This window comes from Coturnix japonica, chromosome 3 (genome assembly GCF_001577835.2).
Source record: "Coturnix japonica isolate 7356 chromosome 3, Coturnix japonica 2.1, whole genome shotgun sequence".
Classification (NCBI taxonomy): Eukaryota; Metazoa; Chordata; class Aves; order Galliformes; family Phasianidae; genus Coturnix; species Coturnix japonica.
In genome coordinates this window covers 2291827-2316236 of record NC_029518.1, presented here as the reverse complement: position 1 = coordinate 2316236, position 24410 = coordinate 2291827, and the positions used below count along the sequence as shown (strand labels likewise).

Sequence of the window (24410 nt, the reverse complement as noted above, 5' to 3'; positions counted from 1 at the left end):
TGATTCTGTGATTCTTTCAGAGACTGTGAAGCAAATCCAGCTTAGCGGTCACCGAAGTATAAAGAGAAGTATTTGGTGAAGGGGAGACTGTTGGAATGCAGACACCACAAGAGGTGACTGGATTTGCCATGGGAACTCAATTTCCAGAGCTGAGGTGTGAATCTGTGCTATCTGGCAGCCTCACATTTCAGCAGATGGCAAAGCACCCGACACAGCCCTGTGGAATAAAGCTGTGTGCGTTTTCATTTAACATTCTTGTCTGTGCAAATGCTTAAAATATTCAGTGAAGATGGAATCATGGAACATACTCTTTGTTTCTGCTCATTCTGATGGGTTTTGGTTTTGGTTTTTGGGTATTTTTTTAATGCTAAGGCACACATTTTTTGCCCACTTTCTGAACAGACATCTGATTTTCTATAGGGTGGGTTGAGGAGCACATGCTCAAGTTTCAAGCAAGAGAACATTAAAACTTGATGGATTATAACACCTGGACAGGTCAGGGTTTCCTTGTACCATAAGGATATCAATGTGGGCTGTAAGGGGTGGAAGGAGGAAAGAAGTTCAGCTATGAAGTGTCTGTATCAGCTACAATGACCATCTGTATAAATACTTAAGTGTCCAGTGTTTGTGATGGAGCTGCTTTTGGCGTTTCTTTAACAGAAAGACATTCTGCTGCTTAGTTTCTTTGTTTCTATCCCTGTCTTAATGCTTAAGGTAGAAATAACTGGATTTCCAACTCTGTGCTTCAAAATGAGACTGTAACTGCACAGCACATTACATGACCATTTTATTTCTCTCCACACGTGCTAGCTATAAATAAAACAAAAATGTCTGAAAACCTGCCTGAAAGCTTTAAATCAGAGGAATATTGGATCTTTGTGTATCCACAGTAGTCCAGCTAAGTTGGTAGACACTGGCTTGGCTCCCAGACCAAGCTCCTGGGGCTCTCTGGCAACAGCTCTAAGGCATGAACAGCAGATGCAGTATAGCTAGTGAAATTCAATATCGACAGTTCGTTACAGTTGGCATTGCAGAAACATGGAGCTCATTGCAGTGGTGCCAGGGGTTTATCTGTGTACCTGAACTGTAATGGCCGTGTTTCTGAATCTCGCATGTGGAATCTCACAAATGCTGTTTTCCCTGGTATACCTGTGCCGCTGCCCTTTATGTAGGTGTAAGTGTGTAAGCAACAGAAATAGCACACTTCTTTGCCTGATCCCTAATGAGTGTATGGGAAACAAGCTGTTGATCACAGCCTGAACCTCCAATTAACCATCTGAGGCAAGTGTTGGGTCAGCTGTGGGAGCACAGGTGAAGGCAATTCAACTGTGCTCCTGGAAGGGGTGTAGCTTGACTCTACCTCTCCCATGTCCCATTTAAGGGCTGACCAGCACTAAGGCAGCATTACTTTCTGGAGATTGCTCCTTTGTGGAATTCTGGTGGCAAGCCTCAACATTGTCCATTTTGACTGAAGACTTCAGAGTTGGTGAGTTTTTCCCATAGGTAATCTCTGGCTATCTATTTAAAACTATTCTTGTATTGTTCTAACTATACTCTTTTTCCATTATTCCAACTGTATGATACCTGTGCTGTGCTTTGCTAGAAATGCTATAAGATATGAGAAGTGGTGAGTTGGAGTATGAGCAGGCAAATAGAGCACAGGCCTGCTTTCTCCTCCTGTCCTCAGGGTGATTGTGAGCTTGAGCAAATTGCTGCTGCCACGACTGCGTATGTTTGACAGGATGATGTTATGTTTGACAGGAGGCTGTTATGGTGCCTGCCACAGCAGTTCCACAGCTGTGCTCCTGGTGTGTGAGGCCTTCAGATGATCTTTTCTCTGTGTTGCTTGTCTGTTAGTCCCTGGTGCTTATTTAGTGCCTATGAGGTATTTGTGGGTATTTGTGTCTGCTAAGCAATTCTTGTTTCTGATGAGACTAGTCTGAGGTTCCTATTTGAAACATGACACGTTGCTGCAGTCATCCTGTGCATTGAGTGTGTCTCAGCTATTTTAGTCCTAAGCAAAAAGACATTAAAGGTATAAAAACAACAACAAGAAGGCTGTTACTCACACCCATGGATTGATGTTCCTCTTGTTGTACTTAGCATTTAGATGGAACAGTTCCCCCACTTGTTTTATTTTGTTGATCTGTGGTTTTGCTGAGCGTACCGGGCAATTCTCAAGGCAAGCACTGCTATTAAACAAGTCTTACCTTTTGTCTTGCAAAAATACTTGAGATCTGTATTGATACCACAAAGAGGTTGCAGCACGTGTGTGCATTTTGAGCTGGATTCTCACTTCTGCGAAGCTCCTTGATAAACGTTCAAACATGATGGGTTAAGCTCTTGGGGATGCTGGTGCAACGCTGTTGCAATCTATGATACATCTATCTTTGTTAGGACATTAATTTGGCTGTGCGTTTATTTTTGAGCTACAGTCTGTTAGGTTTAGGCTCCTGTTTCCAGACAAAACAAAACTGCCTCAGGTTCTCATGGAGGAGCACAGGAGGAAGAGTACAGTGACTTTATGAAGTTCTGAAGAGCACTAATCTGCCTTTATTGCATTTTCAGTTATTTAAGGCAGGGGTTTTTTATTTGTGGGTATCCGTTGGCTGGATGCACTGCTGTATCTCAGACTCAGCCATGATATCAGTTGCTGTTGTAGCTGCGAATGATCATTCTGAACTCTTCAGTCAGCTACCTCTGAAATACTACATTTCTGTCCTTGTTTGGAGAAGAGGTTTCTCACGTAACCAGTATCTACAATGTGGTTTTAAGACTGAGAGAATCTAGAAGGACTTTTGCTCTTTAGATAATGTTTAAAATGAAGAATTTCCTGTGTGCTGAGTTATTGACACTTGTAGTGGAGGAGGCAGGGCTGAAGGATCTTGTCTGGTTTGCTTTCTGACCTCTGTGTGCCTGAAATTCTTTACTCAGGGCTCAGTTGAAAGCTTTCTTTTTCCCTCAGACACTGTCTACAAGATCTTGCCTGCTTCTATGAAATACTGGGTTTTTAAACTGCAGCATTTATTGCAGCAGTATTTTAAAGCACCAGATGCTAGTGCAGGAGCCTCTGATTAGAAGTGCAGCAAGGGCTAAACGAGGCTTGTGTTGTTCTTCAGCTGCACTGTCTGCAATTAGAGTCACATTTATCCCATCTTATTTGTATTTAAATAACTGGAGGTATCGTGAGGAAAGCTCTGAAGAACTGTAATGCTGTGATTTGTTTCTTCTGAGAATTTCTGCTTTCTTTCACTAAATTACAGCAGTTTAGCTGAGGAAGAGAATGTGTGCTGAGGAGCTGTATACTTTGTACTACAGTGTGATGTTATGCATTCTGCCAGCATGGTCAGTTGGAAGCAATTAAAACGGAAAGTGGAAACCAACAAAGTCTGTTTCTACATGGAGGCATTAAGACATGTCTCTCTTGCCTTTAAAGCCATGAAATGTCCACCAGGTCTTGCTTCTTGTAACTTGGCCTATCTGTGACTCCCTTAAAATCCTCTCAGTAAGTTTGCAAGCTTTGGAGAGGCAATTTCATTCTTGTGTCCCAGAGCCAGGCCAACCCTGTCCAAGCCGTGCTTTGTCAATGGCAGTGACTACTCAAGCTGCTTGGACACGTCTATTTTGGTGCTCAACTATCTGTGTGATTACAGTATGAAGTCCTGGTATCTAACCTGAGCCATGCTTTCCTCAGTTTCTACTTCTCAGTTTCTGCAGATTTAGTGGGAGCTATTGGTAATAGGTGAATGGTTGGTCTGGGTGATCTTTTAGGTCTTTTCCAACCTTGGTGATTCTATGATCATTTTACAGGTACTTTGTTGCTCTTTCTGCTTTGGGACAGAAGGTCATTCAGAGATCACTTTTTATTTCCAAGCTTGGTATTGTTTCCTTTTAAACAGGATCAGAAGTGGCATATATAGCATGTAGGGGCATTAACTGCTTGTTTCTTCCATGCTTAAGACTGCATGTGGGAAATGAAAACCCAGCAGCCATCCTTAGTGGCCTTCATGGGCTCCGTAGTATTTGGCACAAGGTGGTGTGCAAGATGAAAGCGTGTCTTTTAACAACCAGCTTCATCCTGGCAGCCTTTACTCCAGGTGACAAATTAATCCACTCAACTGTGTTCTGCATAATTGCTGATGCTGCCTTAATTGGTACCATACGTTTTTCTGTGTTGACATGTCAGTCATGTTCATGGCTGGGGACTGCTGTTCCCTGCCAACTCAGGAGTAGCATTGCCTGCTCTATCCTCACTAAACCCCAACCCAAAGAGCCTCAGTGAGACATGTGACATTATGGCTAAAGGGAAACCCAGAGCTGTGTTGATGAGTGACTCACAATTCATGCAGAGGAGACTCCTGATTTCAGTAGCACCTGGTGACCGGCTGGCTCATCCTGGGATCCCTGAAGGCCAGTCCAGTTCAGATCAAGTCAAGCCTGAAGGCAGAAGAGCATATTTGCTTGCTCCCAGGAAACACATGGTGGGGGCTGGCAAATGTTTCCTAAGTGTGTCACAGATAAGCTACAGGGCAAGATGGCTGCAGAGCTAATTGAGCCCCATACGCTGCTGGCTTTGTGGATTGGGATTAGCGTGTTGAATTTTACTCACTCATGAAGTAGCAGCCAAGACAAGTGCAGGCTGCCCTCCCTCCCACTCCTTCATATGCTATGGAAGGGAAGATCCTGGGCAGCTAGAGAGTTGAGTTGGGTACAGCTCAGATGTAGAGAACTGTATGTGAGCACTGGCAGCACTGGCTCCCAAAACGAAAAAGCAATCTTGTCACTAGGTAAAAGCATCACTGATTCTTCCCTCCCTGGTATGGGAGGACAAGGTGCAGATAGAGGACAGCAGTACTGGATACCAGATGCAGGTTCTGAAGGGCCAGCCTCTAAAAATCATAGAATTGAATGGCAATTGTAGAATGGCTCTGATTAGAAGGGACCTTAAAGATCATCTGGCTCCAGCCATGGGCAGCATTGACACCCACCAGCTCAGGCTGCCTAGGGCCCATCTAGCCTGGCCTTGACCACTGCCAGGGACAGGGGCATCCACAGCTCTCTGGGCAGCCCACCAATTCCCACCAATATCATCATCCACGTTGTAGCTGTGAGACAGATGGCAGGAGTGGGGCAGTCTGACAGGATTGCATCTGACATGGAAATATGTATGAATCAAAGGGTGTCATTTAATTCCTTCACGTGAAAACAATGGCACACATTGTCATTCATTGATGCTTGCTAAACATTTATGGAGACCAACTAGTGGATGTGAGAACAGTGCAGAGAGAGCACTGCATTTCAGCAGTGGTGGCAGTGACATGAGACGAGACGTGTTCCACGTGGCCATGCAGACTGGTACAAGCATTGCATGCAGGCTCTTGTTCATAGCTAGCAAAAATGCATTGCTGATGGTGATGGCTATGTTGAAAAATATTGCTCTGTAGCTGAGAATTTGCTCTATCAAATAGTGCTGTTGTGTTCTTTGTATCTGCTGTAGTTTCCATGGAAATAATTCCGAGAACAGTGCTTTTGGAGTGACCTACACATGCCTACTGAACTATAGCGTCTTATTTCTGAGTGCTGGTGTCCTCAGAAACCTGCTTTAGCATGTGCTGTGCAGTGGCAGTGCTGGTAATTGTATTGCTAAAAACAAATGTCCTTCTTTAAAAAGCTGTGGGCTGCCTCACCCAGAAACTGGTAAGAAACCAAAAGCTGCTTCAGCAAATTGGCATGAGGGACAGATAACTTGGCTGAACTGGAGGAAAACTTGAATGCAGAAAAATGCAAAATGGGACCTCCAAGCTGTATCTAGCAGCTCTGTGTGCTGTTAGCGTGCCAAGGCACATTTGCGGTGCTGAGAGCGTCCTGTCTGATGCAGCTCTAAACAACCAGGCAGCAGCACAGTTTCCATTCTGGATCCTTTCTGGCCTTGGAGCTGAAGGGGTTCAGATAACAGTTGTACATTGCTTAAGTGCATCAGGGAACCTTCTGTAAGCTCAAACATTGCAGATAGGTGAAGATGTGGCACTGAGGGATGTGGTCAGTGGGCACGGTGGGGCTGTGTTCATGGTTGGACTGGATGATCTCAGCCATCTTTTCCAACCTTAAAGATTCTATGAACTCAGTATCTATCTTTGAGTTTATGCCAGCAGAGACAAGATGCTTCAAAAGGAAATAGAACCTATCCAGGCATGATTGTTTTATCAACTGTCCCCTCTTTATGAAGTTAAGGCTGGGAAGCCCTTCAGATTTCTGCACTAGTCTTGTGTGCTTCAAGCTGTGAAGAAATCACCCTAGCTAGCAAGGTATACCAGTTGTCTTTGAAATGTTTATCCGCACTTTATGCTGTGGCAACAACTCTGTAAAGAATCATTATAGATGAGATTCAGTGTATTTTTTTCTAGCGTTTGGAGGTTTTATAAGAAAAGGGTGTAAAATCAAATGATAGCAGTATCCTATTTCATAATGTGTTTCACCATGAGGGAGAGCTGAACTGTCCATCTGCTGATCAGACATACAGGGCAGCACTGCCTCATTCCCCTGCTGCTTTAGTGGCATGTGGTAGCAGTTTAGTAGGGCAGGAAGTTTATATTATCTTTTCCAATTGAGACTTTAATAAAGTGTAATAAGAAATTGGGATTTAGATGTATTTGCATGCTGTATCTGATGTTACTCGAGCATCTTGAAAGGTCATTTAAGGACCTCAAAGATGACAAACTGGGCTGCCAGATTCTTCTAAGCTATCTGTTGCTTTTCATGACAATTCCCTTTAAAGATACATTCCTGCTATAAAGTGATGCCTTCTTTTCCCACCTACTATCCAGGTCAAGCAAAATGCCACCATTTTTCTCAATTTCTCCTATATTTCCAGTCATACTTTTGCAGTTTTCAGGGCAAGAAAAGGTCTCAAACAGATCTGGCTCAAACACTGTGATGGCTTTTGTTTGCTTCTGGCTTTGACCATGTCTAAGTGAGCAGCCACCAGCGCTGCTTATGTCCAGAGAATGTCCCTTGTGGAAATGAGGATGCTCTTCTGGGGCTAATAGTGGCCAAGGGAGGAGCAGTGCCTTGGCTTATAGCTGCCTGTAGGCTGTAGTGCTGAGTGCCTGCCTGCTCCTACCTTGTCCCTAAATGCTTTCTGACAGTATATCCTTGCTCAGCTTTTGAGGGTAACAGTTTCAATCCACGCCAGAACTGCTGTAAATCACGTATTAAAAATGTGTTACAAGCCTATGTGCCAAATGGGAAACATGCACACAGGGTGCATTGTTAGCACACAGCTGTGACTGCAGCCAGCAATAGCAGAAGAAGGGGAATGGGGCTGTGTAAAAGCTCCATGGAAACAACCCCCCGGTCATGCAGTTATAAGACCACAGACCCCTCCACAGCTCGCTGGCTCCTTGCAGCTGGGTTTGGCTCCCAGCCCCAAGCAGAGTCACCCCAAAGCATCCAGGAGCCAGATGAATTCAAATCCCTGGTCAGTGCCTTCAGGTAGCGGCAGAGGGAGAAGGGTCGGCTTTGCCTGGTGCATCAGGGCAGGGAAGGGTCAACGCAACTTGAAATCATTTTAGATCTAACAACTAATATTTCAGACAGTCTTCCACACTCTGTAAAGTCAACCTGTGTTCTGTGCATGAAGAGAGCGAGGATATGCTGACAGTGACAGCACTTTGCGTTGGAGAGTTCATTATTAATTGTGTTGTCTAGACTTTAATGCTCTCTTTGTGGGGTACTAAACAACTGCTGCTTAAGAATGCAAAGCACTCCATCTCTGGGTTAAAGAATATATCTGGGTTCTGTCTTTCATTACGCTTTTTCTGTGTGTGCACCGCATTCCTTTCCACCTAGCCAGCCATCCTCAGAGGCTTTTGAGCAAGCAAGGCCATAAAAATATTTACATTTTTCTATAATACTTGGTGTGTATGTAGTCAAACAAGCATGGCACTCAGTAAAAAGTGGTGGGACTTGGATTCAGCAGGAGCACGTCACATGTGGCGCTGCAGAAGGCTGCCTTGGCTGCTCCCATCTCTGCAGTGACAGAATCGTCTGCTTTGCAGTGAGTTTTCTTTGCAGATGCCGCAGAAAAAATAAGAGGTGTGTTAAAACTGTATCTAGACTTAATCTAAAGCCACAGACATTACTGGGAGGGAAAGTTCTTTTTAAAGATCTATTTTAAAGGCAGATGGTGGTCTTGGTTCATGATAGGTCTGACACACCATTAAAGCATCATGTAGTACCAGGAGGCTGTGAAACATGGCCTCAGAATTGCTTCAGGCTGTCAGGGTAGCATGAGGATCCTCTTCTTTCCTGAGTCAGTCTTGATCCTTCACCCATTGCCCTGCATGCTGCTTATGTCACCTCTGAGTGATGGTGAAGAATCCGGCCTTTAGGGCTTATCACGCTGAGCAAAGGTTTGTACTTCTACGGGCACGTCTGCTGTTCTTTGTACCCAGGTTTTGGAGCAATTGTGGCAGCTGGCTGCAAAGTGAGCTGTGTGGAAGGAGCCAGGCTGCAGCACACATACAACCAGGGGAGAGGGCTCTGGTCCTGCAGCACTGCCAGTGCTCACTGACACAGGAATGTGCTGCATGCAGGTGTCCCAGTCCCACTGAGGTTCAGTGGATGGATGTCCTGGCTGCAGGCAGGACACACACCACGCTGCTGCAACTGAGTCTTAAGTAGCTGCAGGGATTCTTCAGCATGCCCAGGCACTTTGTTCCTGCTAATGGCAGCGTTAGGTAGCAGCTGTGGCATGTCTGAAAGCCTCACTTGACATTTTACTGCAACTCTACTCAGTGAAAGCCCTCCGTCAGACTCCTTTTCCTTTTGGCTGTACTGGGAACAGGGTGAGCAGAAGTGCAGCAATCAGCCTCCCAAACTGCTGAACTTACTCATCCTAAAGGCAGAAAATCTTTTCCAGATATGAAGAAAAGCAGCTTATCTCCCTTCCCCTGCTGCAAGGCAAAGCCCTTAACTGAATTTATATATGTATTTTTACAACTATGTGCATATATATATATGTATATTTATATAGCAGTGCAGTCATGTATATATATTTGTATATTTTGCTGCTTGATGTATCCACTCTAAGAACCGGCTTCTATAAAAGCCACAACTTATTCCCCCATTCTACAGAATAGATGTATGAATGCAATCTTGTCTACCTTTACATGGTATGTGCACAAATACAGACCTATAGACACTTAGCTATCACTTCCATTGTAATTCCTATATCTATCGTATGCATGATCTATCTAGGATAGTTCATAAATGGAAATAATAGAGATATGTTTTGTACCTTGGCAAAGTGATGGCAGGCTTTGGAAAAGGCTTTCTTTGCTTTTTGTTTTGGCACAGCCACAGACCCTGCAGCACAGCTTGGTCCCTTGAGGAGCACAGAGAGGCACACCTGGAAGCCATCCTGCTGTAGTTAGCATTGATGTTAAATGACTCCGTGCCAATCATGCTACTGTAGCAATGCTAAATAAATTTGATGTTGAGCACTTACATCCTTACCTTTCTTGATAACTCTATGTTAATATTACATTAATTATTCCTGGATTACGATGCTGTTGAATGTTGATAAAGCTGAATTCCTCATGAAATACTGATCCCGACAGTCCTGTGGCAGGCACTAAAATGTGCTTTCCAAGTCTAAGGGGAAAAGAGGAATATATTACTACTTCTGATGAGAGGACTTCAGAAGCAACATATTCCGGTCACATCTTGCAGAGCACTCGCCTGAATCCCTCTTGCTTTCTGTAGCAGATGCCTTTGCATAAGACATGAAAGTAATATACTCAGTGGTTTTTTAGTTAAAATTTCATAGCAATTGCTGATGTAGGGTCGGTTCAGCGTGTATGAACTGCTCCCACAACAACGATGCTGTGTATACACTGAGCTGATCCTTGCCTCATGAGAGCTGATGCAAGCTGTGACATCCCTCAGTACCTCTGCAGCTCCCCACACCTGGATAACTTCTGTAGAGATCCTGACTCCGGACAGTGGGTCTCTTTGAGAAAAGCAGTTTATTTCCAGAGCCATGTGGGACCACAGATAGACACGCTGCAGGGAGAGACAAGTGTGGGTCACTGTAGCACTGTACTTTTGCTGGGCCAGCCAGTAGCTGGAACCAGGAAAATCAATTAACACTGCTAAGTATTGCAGAAGGAAGGCTCTAAGAGTCAGCTGCTTTCTCAAGTGTTCATAAGGAGCGCAGCAGGCTGAAAAGCTCTGTCCAGAGGAATGTTTGAAGGTCGGTGGACATGAGGATCCCTCCCAGGGCTGGGATTACAGGTACTTGTAGAGCTGCTTAACAGGAGGCAATATCCTGGTGTCGACTGAAAATGGAAGTCCCCAGCAGTGTGGCACTTAATTCCAGTTTGGGTGTAAGCACTGTTTTCCTGCTTTAATTTGTCTCTGAGAAGAAGCAATAAGCTGAACCTCTCAGCAGAAAGAGATATTCGTGTATCTCTTACACTTTGGTGTTACTCTGGTTACTCAACCTACATTGTGTAAGAGGTGGTGTAATTACTTTCTGTTGGCAGTCCCTTTCCAAACGATCCCGCACTCACTGAGAGTGTTAGAACAGTTTTGCACCATATGCAAAGGGTTTGATTTTGTTCACTGCTTGGTTTTGTCTATTCCTGCTTCTCAGGCCTTTAGTACAGAATGAGAATCACATCAGCTCCAGCACCTGGGATCCTTTTAAGAAGTAGCAAGAGGGCTGTGTGTGATCCCAGCATTCAAAATCTTCAGACACAGTGCACCTGCCTTTGTTATCACTGGGGTCTATGAGGAATAACTTCTGCTGAGGCCTTTTGGTGCCTGCATTTTCATGCTTTGGATTCTAGTCTTCTCTGAACTTTCCTCAGGCATTAGAAGGGCTGTGAGCTCAAACTGCACTGAAGTCAGAGTGTATCACACAGCTGCTGCAATGGCACTCCCAAAAACCACTGACCTTTTGCCACATCTTCAAGCCAGTCTGGCTTGAAGAGCATCAGGATTGTTGCCTTGACACAAGGCTTACAAGGGGTGGGAGGAGGTAGGAGGGTTATGCTGTGCGTAGATGGCAATCCCACCTCATGTCAGAGTCCCTGTTTCTCCTGCTCCTCCCAGGGCCAGACACCTCAAAACTTACCCATACCTCAGATGGGAGTTCATCTGCTGAAACTCACCCGGAGAGATGCTCTTTCTCAGTTCTTCCCTCTGTGAACTCATTCATCTTCCCAATTGCTTTCTGTAGACAGCTTCTGAATCATGCACAGAAATGTCCATGGGAGTGAGAGAAGAGAATGACTTCCTCAGGAAGCAAAGGGCAGCCAAGGCAGGCTGGAGACCCCTCTTAATGGCAGCAGCCTGCAGTTGAATAAAAACAACACCTTTATTTATTCTGGCTTTAGATGCTTTAGACAGAGCTTGTTTCCTCCTTTTGGTAAGAGCTCTATTCGCATTGTAGGGAACAACTTCATTGTTCTACCCAAGAGGCCCTTTCTGCTGCAGCAGCATACATGTGTGCTTGCAGCCACTCCGTGCAGACAGCCCCTCTGCATCCCTCCATCTCCTGGCAGTGTCATTTCCCTGTGGGAACTAGATCCACACTCCAAGGTACATATTTCAGTCTGCCAGGGCTCTTCGGAATGATAGACTAAGAAGAGCTGCAGCTGTTTCTATAGTGGTGGAGATTCAGTATCTCCCAGAGACTGCTCCTGGGTCTGTTGGTTGTACTTTGAAATGCTGTGAGCACAGCATGGCTAGGAGGTTAGAGCTGAGCCATAGAAAACTTTCTGTGAAGGAGAGATGGACACCATCTCATGTGGTTAATGAGGGGAGCAGGGTGCCTGGGGTGGCACAATAATGATGCACAGAAGCGTTCTGGTGTTTCTCTTAGTGCTGGTGGTGAAGCTGGAGGAGGACAGATGTCTGGGTAAAAAAGGTAGCAGCCAGCCAGCTGAAGTGGAGAGAATCCACAGGAACTGGAAATCCGAGGGGGATTGCTTTGCTCTGGCTGATGGAAGGAGGGGGAGAAGGGATGTATTTTCTTGCAGACAGGAGTGGCTGCTGAAGGGAGTGCAAGTGTGTGTTCCTGCACACATGGTGGTGTGATAATCCATCTTTTGTGAGTCTGACAGGTACCTGCAGAGGGGCAGAAACAAAAGCACACTGACAGTGATTAATGCATTGCTAGCTGTCAGACTGAGAGCATGGGTAGTGGGTAAATAACCACTAACCCCAGAGAGAGCTGCGGAGGGTTACTGTGCTGGGGGAGCTGGAGCTCAGCACTTATCTACCACAAACACTTTCTCTTTTCTATTTCTTGTTTGAAATCTGTTCACACAACAGGAGGAGAAATGGATGCAGGATTTCCAAAAGAAAACTCTGCTTCTAGCCTGGACTGTACAGGAAAAAGTGGAAAATGAGGAGTTTTTGAGTAGCTGCTGGGGAGTTGTGCAGGGCAGGACTTGGGGCTGCGGTAGCAAAAGGCATTTCAAGGGGATGGCAGTGCTCGCTGCTGTGCTTCATGCATGATGGCTCCTGGGCTGAGGATGGCACCGGCAGCCCTGGGTAGTGATGCCAGGACCTGGCACACTCAGGTGTGGGATGGAACCGAGATGGTTGGGCTGGAGCAACTCTGGACATGCTTGGGAGCAGGATAACAGCCTGCGGAGGCTGAGATCCCAACCAGGAGGCAGCAGGCAAGTTGAGGCACATCTGGGGCAAGGCAGCAGCTGAATGGGAGCTGCAGTTTTCAATGGAGATGGCCAAATTCTGCCCAAACCTTGCCCAAAAACCTTGCCTAATGTGCCTATTGTATTTGCAGGTTTTCTTTTCTTTGTAAGAGTGGCAGCCTTTCATCTTGGTGCCTCGTGTTCCTTTTGTAAAGCAGAGTTATGAATGTTCAACCCCATTTAGAAGATGGCTGATATCTTGAGTGGATGTTCCTGCAGACAACCACATATTCAAGATACAGCATCGTGTTCTCTGCCTGATTCTCACATCAGTTTCCGAGCTGAGCCCATGTACGTAAGGGCTGGGATTTCTGCCAGTGAGGCCGTACAGTTTGGTGGGTTTTTTCAGGGATGTTTTAATTGCCCAGGAGTCAATCTCCATGAAGTGCTGGGGACAAAGAATGGCCATAAAACCTCGTTAACCCAGATGGGTATGGCATGACCAGGATGGGGTTAACCCAGATGGGTATGGCACCACTAGGGTGGGGTGTTCACACATCCTCTCACCTCCAGCATCCAGCAGCGCACAAGATTCACTGCTCAGGGATGGGCACAGAACCAGTATTTTAGGATTAGTTATAGTTGCACACAGCTGTCATGTATTTGCCAGTATTATTCTGAGTGGCTGAATTCAAGTGCTTTAATCCTTTTGGTTAATGGGAAGAAAAGCTATGTCTGTCTCACAGATCACTGTCTGATCCTGCTTCTCCTTAATGCCCACGTCAGGGCTCTCTTGTGCCTCTGGCACTTCTCCTCCAGCCCCTGCTCCCCGTTTTGTTGCTAACGTGTTTTGTTTTGCTGGTTGGGCATTTCCTCAGCAGCGCTCCCAGCTCCGATGCTACTCAGCTGTCATTCACTGTGGTTGTTCTTCCCCAGAGTGCCACAAAACAAGCCCACCCCTCCTAGCCCTACCGTCCCACTCAGGGCTCCCAGCCTGGCCTGCTGAGGCTGCTCCAATTCCAAGAGTAAGTTCTGTGCCCTGACAACACACAGCCACCTTCTTAGGCTGCTGTAAACTGGTGCGGTTTTACCAGAAGTGCTCCAGGTCAGTTTCCCTCGAGGGGGAGTGGAAGGAGAAGGGGCTTTGGAGCTGACCTGCTCTCTCAGAATGGACTTGCTTTGCTGCAGCAAAGTGCTGTCCAGGGCAGTCAATATTCTGTACTTGGAGTTGAGTTAACATTGTTCAGATTCATCTGGTTTCAAGGGGTTGCAGCAGGCTTCTCACATGGTTACAGGGGTAAAGACTGGATCTGCCGGACAGTGGGTTGAGCTCTCCACACTGAAGGGAGCAGAAGAGCCAGGTTGTTGGGCAGGAGGAGCAACAGGCTTTTCCCAGAGCTGTTCTTGTATGCAATCGTGAGGTTTTCCCAAAGGGAAACACATCAGCAGCAAATATCAGCTGTGGTGGGAGCCAGCACTGCCTGTGCTACAGAGCTACACCCTGGAAAGCACTGCCTTGACCTGAAAGCAGAGTTGATTAACTCCAGATTTGAACGACTTAGCTGGCACACCAACAACGTCTGAACGCAAGGAATCACTTGCAGATATAAACAAGGGGAACACATCTCCAGTGCTGTGCCAGCCTGAGTCACGCGCAGCAGCTGTGCCAAGTGCCAGCTGCTGAGCAGCAGCAAGCTCTTGGCTGTGCAACATGCACTGCAACAACAGGCACTGCAACAGGGTGCTCCCACCGGCTGCCTGATGAGCACAGCCAGTGCTGATGGCGGCTGATTTGCTGAACACAGAACATAGGTGCCTTGAACAGCAGACTCGCTTATTACTTAAAAGGAAAGAGATTGCCCATGGCTAATTGGTCGCTCAGCGGGAGAAGGAGTTGCAGCTCCTGCTTAGCTGCAGAGAAGCTTTAGAGGACAGCTGTGGGATTTACCTCTGATGAAGGAAGTAGGGCAATAGCTATCGCTGTTCCAACCATCCTGAGTCTTTTCCTGCTGTGAGACTTCCTAGAAACACATTTGCTGTGATATCTGTCTACAGGAGCAGATAGAAAGGCTGGGAAGGCTACCTCCCACTGCTTCTTGCTGCTGCCTTTCAGCTGCAAGTAACCAGCTGTGGAGCTGAGGTGACAAGGTAAAATGTACTCAGGTTCTTCACCTGTGTGCCCACAGCATTATTTGTCTGTGGAAAAGGACCAGGGTGTGAGCACCCCTCGTGCTACTGCAGCAAGCTTGCAATTGCTCTGCAGGATGAGTACTTGAAGCCCTGCTATACTAGGGGGAGTCTTTTATAATGTGTCCATAGGAAAGGCTCAGGGAGAAGCTGGATGCAGCAAGAGCAGCTGGCAGGATGGGGAAAGCAGGAAACCCTCATGCTGTGCTCCTTCTGTTGGGGATGATATTGTATGGGAATCAATCACAGCCTGGAGCTCTGATTGACCACCTGAGGCAAACAATGGGTCAGCCCTGGGAGCACAGGTGAACGTGATCCCAGATCTCATTTAAGGGCTGACTACCACTAAGGCAGGATCTCTTTCTTTGGAGATTGCTCCTTTGTGGAGTTTACTGAGAGCCTCCAATGCTGGTGAGCACCTTCCATGTATCATAGATTATCTTTCTATCATGATAATCTTCCATCTTGTTTAACATCTGTTTACCTGTCAGCTGTACAGGTGTCCCCCCTGCAAATACTGCTGGAGATCCTTAGCACGTGCAGGAAGTTGGGGAGATGAATGAGGCAGTCCTGTCTCTTTTAAACAAGAGAGCAGCTTATGCCTGTGGGCTGAATTTAGGTCAGGTTGGAAACCAGCACTCTGAAAATCAACTTTTCTCCCTGCAAACAGTGCCGCAAAAGCCTTGTACTTAGATAAAGGTTTATAACTGCTGTGCACTGAAAACAAAATGCTGCTGGGTACGGTGGGGGGTTGCTGGGCAAATGTTCTGTGCTGCTGAAGTCTGTCCTGAACAGTTAGCAAAGAAAAGAAAGGGTTCATTTTGACCTTTCCAGTTTCACTCTGAGCATGAACTTTTAACGGGGGTGTTTTCCTGTTTGCCCCAACCCCACAGACCACCGTGTTTGTTTTTGACTGGGACCTTGTTGGCATTTCCGCTGAGCAAATACAGTTATCAAATGCATTCGGATCTTAAAATTGAAGTGCAGGCAGCTCATGTGGGTGCAGGGATGTGCACAGCAGGGGGAGGCGGAACAAAAGTTCCATTATTTTTCTTCCTTTTCTGTTTCAGGACAAACCTTCCAGAAAAATGAAGGTTCTGCCCCATGTTTTCTGTAACCGGCCAAATAAAATATTATGTTTTAAAGCCTTCAAGGTCAGAGGAATAAGTTGGGCTCAGCCATTTTTCCTCTTTGCGATAGCTTCTGCTGAACACAGCCTTTAAAGCTATGCATGTGAGGGGCCAGATCCTGATCCCTGCTGCATCTGCCCTGTGTAACTTCTGGAAATGCGGAGCAGGCAGAAAGCTGGCTTAGCTGGATTGCTGGAGATTACCCTGACCCACTTTGTCAGCTGCAGGGCAGGAGCCTGAGCGCTGTGGCTGGGGCAGTGGCAGAAGGAGGGGATCTTGCAGTGACATCCATGTGTCTGGGGACTGGTTGGGTGGGATTGTGGCTGCCCAGTGTTAGCGTTCTAGCAGTGGGGTGGGCCTTGGCTGCTCTCACAGCAGGGCTGTGGTCATGGGCAGCAGCCAAAGCCCTGTGTTCCAGACTTGGAGTTTTTCTGATTGCGTTGGCTTCTACAGCCTGTTGTTGTTGTTTAAAATTGATTTCTTCTCTTAAACAGCAATTTGGCCTTGGCTGATTGATTTAATGACACATCTGCACTGAGTTCACCTCTGATCGTCCACCTCAGGGATTCCAGTTCTGCCTGTTGTGTTGTCTCACAAATTGACAGAGCTCTGAGCTTTCCTCAGCTCTGAGGATCCTGATAGGGAGCATAAGGGGGAAAGCTCAGTTTTCATTGCTATGTAATGTTATAAAACACTTCCCAGTTCAACACAAGGCATGTGATTTCAGGTGGCAGGATGGTACCATTTCAGAGCACAGTGTCTGGAAACTCCCCTTCTAGTACGTCCTGCTTTAACTTTTCAGTCTAGTAGAGATGATGCTTCTCAGCATTGAGCAGCCAGCCCAATGTGTGCTCTTGGTGTTTCCTTGTCAGGTTTTCAAGATGGTGAATGAGAAGTACCCACTGCCAGCTCTGCTTTTCTACCTGCTGCTTTAAGTAAGGACTTATCACAGGTTGGAGCTCATCAATCACATCCAAACTATATTTTCCAGATTACTTCTATGGTGTCTGTCGCTCTTTTTCACAGACCCAGCTCAGTTCTCAACATGCAGGCTTTGTTTCTATGTAAGAATGGAAATGATAAAGCAAGAGAAGAGGGGGAGTGTGGAAAGACAGACCAACACTGAAAGCAAAGTGTCTGTAGGGCACATTTAATATTATAGTACTCGGCCAGAGGACTGGTGGTAATGATACTGCATTAAATGAAATAAAGGCTGCTTACCCTAAAAGGCTAACAGGCATGGGACAGACAAGTAGGTGCCTTTTCATTCTCTTGGGGTTTCTCGTGTCCTGCCAGCTGCTGGGGTTGCTTTCCTGCCCATAGCCTGGGTTTGCCCACTATTGACCCTTGGCCTGGCTGGAAGTTCCAGGGGCATCTTGTGAGACAGGAGGGTGTGATATGAAACCTCATATTCTCTGCAGACATGTTGAGGTGCCTGAAAGTACAGAGTGCCACTTCTTAAGGGACACTCAGTAAGTTGTAGGGAGAGAGGAGGAAAATGCCCAGCTATGGATTGAGTCTGACCCACCTGGAGGCTTTGAGAACTGCCCTCCCCCTTCTTCCTGTCCTGGACTCCTAAGTATGTTGGGAAAATCTGCTCCAAAGTAATCATCATTTCAGCTGAGCATTTCTGCCTGCCCGGCATTGAGAAAAGTCCCCTCTTGCCGTGTGAAACTGCTGCCACACCATGACAGCACATGGGATGCATGGCTTCTGGGAAGACAAACTGCTCCTCCAGCTGCATGTCTCAAGCTGAAGTTGCTTGCAGTGGGGCTGTCAACAGCAGCTGGAGAGTCTTGATCCTGGGAAAGGAAATGTTGGTTGTGTGGGAATCAAATGTTGTTTCTGCATTTAGAATAAGATAAGGATATTTTATTTCAAGGTCTCATTATATAAGTGAAGCAGTTTGTAGTTATTAGGTAGAAGTTATTAGGTACAAAGACTGCAGCTCCTGTCTGTCCAGCTGTCTGAAATAGAACTAGTGGTTTTTGGTGCTGGACAAATAAGACCTGAGTAATAAAGGATCCAAAGAGGAGAAGTTAAAATAATTAACAATATGCCTGTGTAAACTAGCAACAATGTATGTTTTAGTGTTTTGTTGTACGCATTGTAAAAATATACAAGTCGTGATATCATCATCATCATAGTATCATAGTCTCGTGCGGGTTGGAAGGGACCTTAGAGATCGAGTCCAGCCCCCGGGATTCGAGCCTCTGTGTAACAGCAGAGCGGCACTTCTACCACTTGCGCCACAGGGGGGATTCGAACTCCGGGCCCCAGTGTTGCAGCAAGGCGGCGTCCTTAACCACTGCGCCACCGGGGCACACACACCGGGTTACCGGGACATACCTAAGGATGTGCCTGAAGAGATACTGGGAAGGACTGGAATTAACCCCCCCCCCCCCCCCGGCTCTTTGTTTTAACTTCCATTCTGTCCTAGGCCTCTAGGACAGAATGGAAGAAGCTTTGAAGGTAATCAACATATCAATATGGTAAGAGTACCGAGACATCTTGGAAACAAAAACAGCAGGACGGCGACTGACAAGATAGCAAGTGAACTAATGTAATTAACAAATGCAAACCTCGGGTAAAATTGTAACCTGTAATACCCAATCAAAGGGGAGAGGGGAGGGGAAAACATATGGGAGAAAAGGTATAAAAACTGTAGCATCATGTCCATAGGTGCGCTTCTGCCATCAGGGCGCCCGCCATTGCAATCGCGAATAAAAACTGCTTTTATCAGAGATACCGTCCTGACCAAAAATTATTGAGGATATTTCCAACAGTTGTTTGGGTTGGCTTTAACTATTTAATGCTTTGTTGGCAGCCTGATGTATCACAACACAGCTTGGAGATGAGATGTGACCTTGTCTTGGGGCTTGAGGTCTGACTGGGCCCAGGAAGATGGATGGGTTTGCAGTGTTGGTTGAAAGCTGCACTGACCTGTAAGTCACTGTATGGTTTACATAATTTTGTCTTTTCCATCTGTACTTTAACCATCCATTACGAGGCAGTGCTGCTTTGAGTGGTGAGCCAGCCTTTTCTTCTAAAACACATGTTCCCCAAAGCCTTACTGCTTTGCTCCCTTTGTTCTGATTTATTGCTGTTGCCTTACCACATCTGCTAGGCACAGGCAAGAAAAACTCCCCAGACCAACACAACAGCCCTCTCTACTCTCTTTCCCAGACCACATACATCAGCATTAACACACTGAGTCTATTATATCAAGTGATTCCACAATGAACTAATTTACCTTTAATTTCTATGGCTGCTTCCAAGTAGAAATGCTGGTGGAGAGTGAGTGTCTGTAGGTTAACAATGTGCAGATTGAGCTAAAGCCCAGTGAAGGCTGCTGTAGGAAACAGAAAGTTGGGAGAGATGTTAAAACTGGAGAAAGAATGAGATTCAGAACAAAGTGAGGTTGACTGCGTTTCATAAATCTCACAAAGGATTTTGTGAGCCTCAGTTTTTGTTTCACTTTTGTCAGTACCTGAAATGGCTGCCTCAAAAAACGAGGCCTCTTCCATGAAGGACTCGATATCTCAGGGTAAGCTTCAAGCAATTGCAGTTGCCGATCACTTAAAGAAATGGGCTGTCACTCTGAAGACTGTAGAGGTGCTTGAGATAGAAGAGTTCTCCTAGAGGTGGCTTTCCTGGATGTTGGTCAGCCTTGGCAAAAGCAAAAGGCTGAAATACTTTCACTGATGCTCGTCCTAAAGAAGGCATCGTCTTTTGCTCCTCATTACACTTGGAAAGATGAGTGTGGTGGAAGGGCGATACAAAAATGCAACGGAGGGTTTGAGCAGCTTGTAAATAGGCAACTGCCACCAAACTCAACAACACTGGGACGAAGCCTGTGCCTTCCACAGACAGATGTTTGTGCTTGCGCTGGCTGTGCTAGCAGAGTGCTGCTGTTCCCTTTCCTCCACTGGCTTTAGCAGAACCTAATTGATGTTCTTCATCTCTTCCTAGTGGTGAAACTGATTGTGTCTCAATGCTCAGTGAGCACAAAGGTCCAACAGAACTGCATGATTGCAAGGGAAGGTGTATTCTGACAGAGAGGGAATGCTATTAATATTTATCTTCTTGATATTGTCCTTCTTTCTGTAAGCTAGCCCAAGAGCAGACTGTGCTCCGTCAGGTACCCTCGCAATGCTGGCTGTTCAAGCTGCTTTTCCTTGCTCATTTTCTCCCTTTGAGGCACGCTAATGATGTGAAATTAGTTGTCATATCCAGGCCTATTAACTGTGCCAGTTAACAAAGGAAAGCATTCAAAAGCTGGCTCAGGAGTCAGTTTTTTCCCCTCCTTTTTAAATGGAAATTAGCTTCGCTAGCAAACCGTATTACAGAATCTGCTCCCTTGAAACCAATGTGAAGCAACAGCAGCAGTTGCAGTTAGTTGCAACATCTTGTCTTGCTGGATGGAGGTACGCTGTGTCACAAGTGGGGCTGTGAACAGAAGTTCAGGGCAATCTATCCGGTTGAGGCCTGCACACTGCTCTGAGATGAGCCAAGGACCCAATTTTGCTTGGTTTCAGTGGAGAATGAGCTCCAAATAGTTATGCTAAGTTCAGTGAAACTGAGCTTCTGTAACCCCAGGCCTGAATTTGATAGAATCTGGACCAAGAGATTCCTTTTACTGGAAACTGGGTCAAACTTTGACCCCAAACAAGCAGAGTTTTCTGGTTTTGAACATCTTTTTGGTATTCACTTGAGAAAGTCAGAGACAGCAATGAAACAGCAAATCAGCAGCAGTGTGTTAAAGCATCACCGGATTCCTAAAGGCAAAACCAAACTGTGATATAAAATAGGTTGTAATATAGAAATCAGGCTGCTGCTGTGATGAAATTCAGAACACAAATCCTGTATCGTTCATTGAGCATCTTTGTAATTATGGATGGTCATAAATGCTTTCAAAATTCAACTCCAATTGTTGAAATTGTGCCAGCATTTAAATGAAAATTACTTTCTCTAAACAAACACTTGAAGATTTTTGTACCTCCCCCCCCCCCTTTTCTTTTCTTTTCTTTTCTTTAACCACAAGAACATTCCTAACCCAAACACCTCTGCTCTGTGGTTTCTGAAGCATTCAACCTGTGCTGCTGAAACCAGATGTGCTAAGAATGTAATTGAACTCTCGATCTTTGGCTATAGACTAGATGAGCAAGTAGGGGTATTTTTTTGCCCAGTACAGAGAAGTGAGTAGGTGTAAGAGCAAATAGCATTCCTGCCTCTGTGCCCTGAGGTGTCTGATCAGCAGCGCTGGTGCAGATTTCTGCTGTGCAGGGAGGGTTGAAGAGTGGTCCTCCTTTTGGATGATGCTCTATAGTTAACTTCAATTTAACACATTGAAGGAGGCTGCCTACAAGATCAATTTTGTGTTTAAAAGCAAAAAGTTCCCTTTTCCTGCAGTAACTATTTACTATAGCAGTAAAAAGGGGAATGTTACAGGCTTATGTAACCTTAAGTCTAAAGTGATCTAAATCACAGTGATCTAAAGAAGCTACAAACTAAACAGGGCTGATTAAAACCCTATGGATGTGTGTATGATCAGTGAGTATAGAGATGTTATATGGAATATAGAAAAGTTAAGCTGTAAGATTATCAAGTTGGAGAAGATAATTAGAGATAATGGAAGTGCTCACCAGTGCTGTAGGTGCACAAGAAACTCCACAAGGAGCAACCTCCAGAGAGACACAAGGAGCAACCTCGAGAGAGAGATCCCTCAGTTGGCAGTCAGCCCTTAAATGGGGTCTAGGAGAGGTGCAGCCAGGCTCTGCCCCTTCTGACCACACAGGAGAATTGCCTTGCCCTGTGCTCCCAGGGCTGACTCAGTGCCTGCCTCAGGTGATCAATCAGAGGTCCGGGCTGTGATTCAGCAGTTCCCATACAGATGTGGCAATCCTTCAGATGGATGGGATGCTCTTTTCTAAGGCATATTGCTACGTGTTGTGAAGGTGATGCTGTTCCCCTCAGCTTGCTTCTGCCTACTTACCCAGGCCAGGCTCAAGCTGGAAATGTAGGAATATGAGAGGAGAAAGGAAGCTTATGCTGACCAGGAAATTCTGGCTTGGAAAAGAATGTGGATCACATCCAAATAAGAGTAGTCTGGGAAGAGTTTGTGGTGGTTTGTTATTTCATTATTAGCTAAGAGACGTGAGGTTTCCTCTTCTAGACATTTCATCTGTTGCACAGGATGGCAATTACTTCTTGAGAGACATAACAATTCTGCTAATTTAATGAGTTAGCCTTGCAAATTAATTTGCATCTGCCATTGGAAAGGCCTTTCTCAAGTCCCACAAGCATGTTTTAGACCCCTTGGTAAAGCTAGTAGCGTGCTAGTCTTTCACAGCAGAAAGGCCTTCAAAAGTATGCAAGCTATTGCTGGCATGTTGTATGCTTGACATGCCAAGGAAACATGGATTATTTTCACACAAGCGGGCCAATCAAAATGGCTCCTTAGCAAGCTCTGTAAGAACTCCTGAGCCCTGAGAAAGTAAAAGGCATAAGAAAATCATTGCTCCTGAATTAGTTTTCCTAGGTGGGTTGTGCAGTCACACACTGGGTAGTTCATTTGCACTGGTTTGGGCCTCTAATGAATTATGGGAATAGGAAAGGATGAAAGGAAGGGGGGTTTGCGGGGAAAAAGAGGACTAGGAGATAATTTGGATATTTGATCTTTTAAGTGTTATCATCAAACGCAGACTGTGACAAACTGCAGATGCTTCTGTAAGTTCTTCTTATGAGCTGTTAATTGGCAGGTGAATGTGGGTATTAGAGGAAAGGGAGATCTGCTGAAAGCATGGGGCCGTGCTGAAGGAAGGTGACCAGTGTCCTCACATCTCCTGACACTGCAGCAAACAGATCATACTCCACAGGCCACAAATATTGGAGGCTGTTTTGGTACTCCCTATTAAGGACTACGTATGCTGACCACAGTATCTAGGTGAAGGCAATTGGATATCACAGCTGCAGCCTCAGCTCGGTGTTTCTTTCTGAGCTGGTGTTACTGTGAAGGGTTCTTATTATGTATTAGATTACCAAAACCAAGTTATGATACCCCCCAAGGCTGAGCTCTGTGATTAACATTGGAAAAGCAAAGCCTGGTCTTGGCTAGCGCTTTCCTTTTGCAGCATAGGAAAATATTTTTCCACACAGCCAAGGGGATTTTTAAGAGAGATGGAAAGGAAAGCATACGTGAACATCAGCACTTTCTGCACACCCGCATCCTTCGCTGCTCCTTTGGGTTGTGTGGTTACAGGTTTGGTAGCCATGCCAGATGCAGTTGTGCTTTCTGCTTGGGCTTGGAGCAGGCACAGCCACCTACTTCCAGCTTTGTTTTGGACCTGCTAGTCATTAAGGCTTCCGTAGATTAATGTGAACAAAACCAAGTGCTCTTTCAGCTATGTTGATGACCAGTGCGGCACAGTCCTGGAGGCAGTGCTGCTCTGCAGTGTGCATCTGGTCCACACGAACCTCTGACACAACAGCTCACACTCCCTTCCCTTTGTCTTCTTTAACCTCGCATATAAAAATGGTCCTTTTCTCTCCTTTGGTGAGCAGCAAGAAGGAGCCCTGATTGTGGTGCCAGCATGACAGCAGACAGCAGGGGAGGAAATCAAGACAAGCACCTCTGATGCACATGTGGATGGCTGGTGGCACTGCCCTGGGGATGGCTGATCCTGCTGTTCCCTCTTTTTGTCCCAGTTCACCACTCCTGAGAATGTGAGCTCAGTTTTCTTTTTCTTTCCAAAAAGAGCATTCGGCAGGGTAACATTCAGCAGGGTAACATTCATTCAGCAGGGTAACATTCAGCATCACAGCTGGCCTTGAGATGGGCTTTGCTCCAGCTTCCCTGCTGAGCTGCTGTGCACAGCTTGTTTCTAAAGCATGGCTCAGGCACTGCTAGTTGCTGTGCTGTCACGGGGGCTGATCCAGCACAGAACCTGCTTGGCATTCTTGCAGAGAAATTACCCAGTGCCGCAACTCACCATTTAGAATTGATTGCATATTAATATCCAAAAAAGGCAATAAAATCCACGCTGTGTTTTTACAAAAGGGGAAAAAAAAAAAAAAAAAAAAAAAAAAAAAAAAGAAGTACTACAAGCCAAGCAGTGAAAATCAGGAGAACTCCTTGGCTGGTGCAGAGCTGTGCATCGTGCTGCTTCTCCCTTCGTTACAAGCAGTTTAAAACCATCTCCTTCCTTCAAAGGAGGATTTTGTTGGGTGTTTGCATTAGTTCTAAGCTTGAGAACGTGATGCTCTCTTGGAACGTGTCCCTCCTGCTGTAACAGGGAGACACGCTGCAGCTTTTGTCCCTGCGGCCCTGGGGCTGTTGCTACCAATACACCACCCTTTAAAGGGAAAGCAAACAGAACAAAACCCAACAGCAGCTTTCCCCTCCCAGAAGAGTTCCCTTTTATTT

At 45.9% G+C, this 24410-nt stretch overlaps 2 long non-coding RNA genes across 2 annotated transcripts; both read left to right on the top strand.

Annotated features, from left to right (window-relative positions):
* The first annotated feature begins 1277 nt into the window (after positions 1-1277).
* On the top strand, positions 1278-9507 carry LOC107310712. The gene is made up of 2 exons (XR_001553695.2): positions 1278-1486; positions 9358-9507. It is a non-coding gene; the product is annotated as an uncharacterized LOC107310712 (long non-coding RNA).
* An 8892-nt stretch (positions 9508-18399) lies between these two features.
* LOC107310710 lies at positions 18400-23638 on the top strand. Its single transcript, XR_004306810.1, has 3 exons — positions 18400-18548; positions 18813-18930; positions 23549-23638. It is a non-coding gene; the product is annotated as an uncharacterized LOC107310710 (long non-coding RNA).
* Positions 23639-24410: the final 772 nt, after the last annotated feature.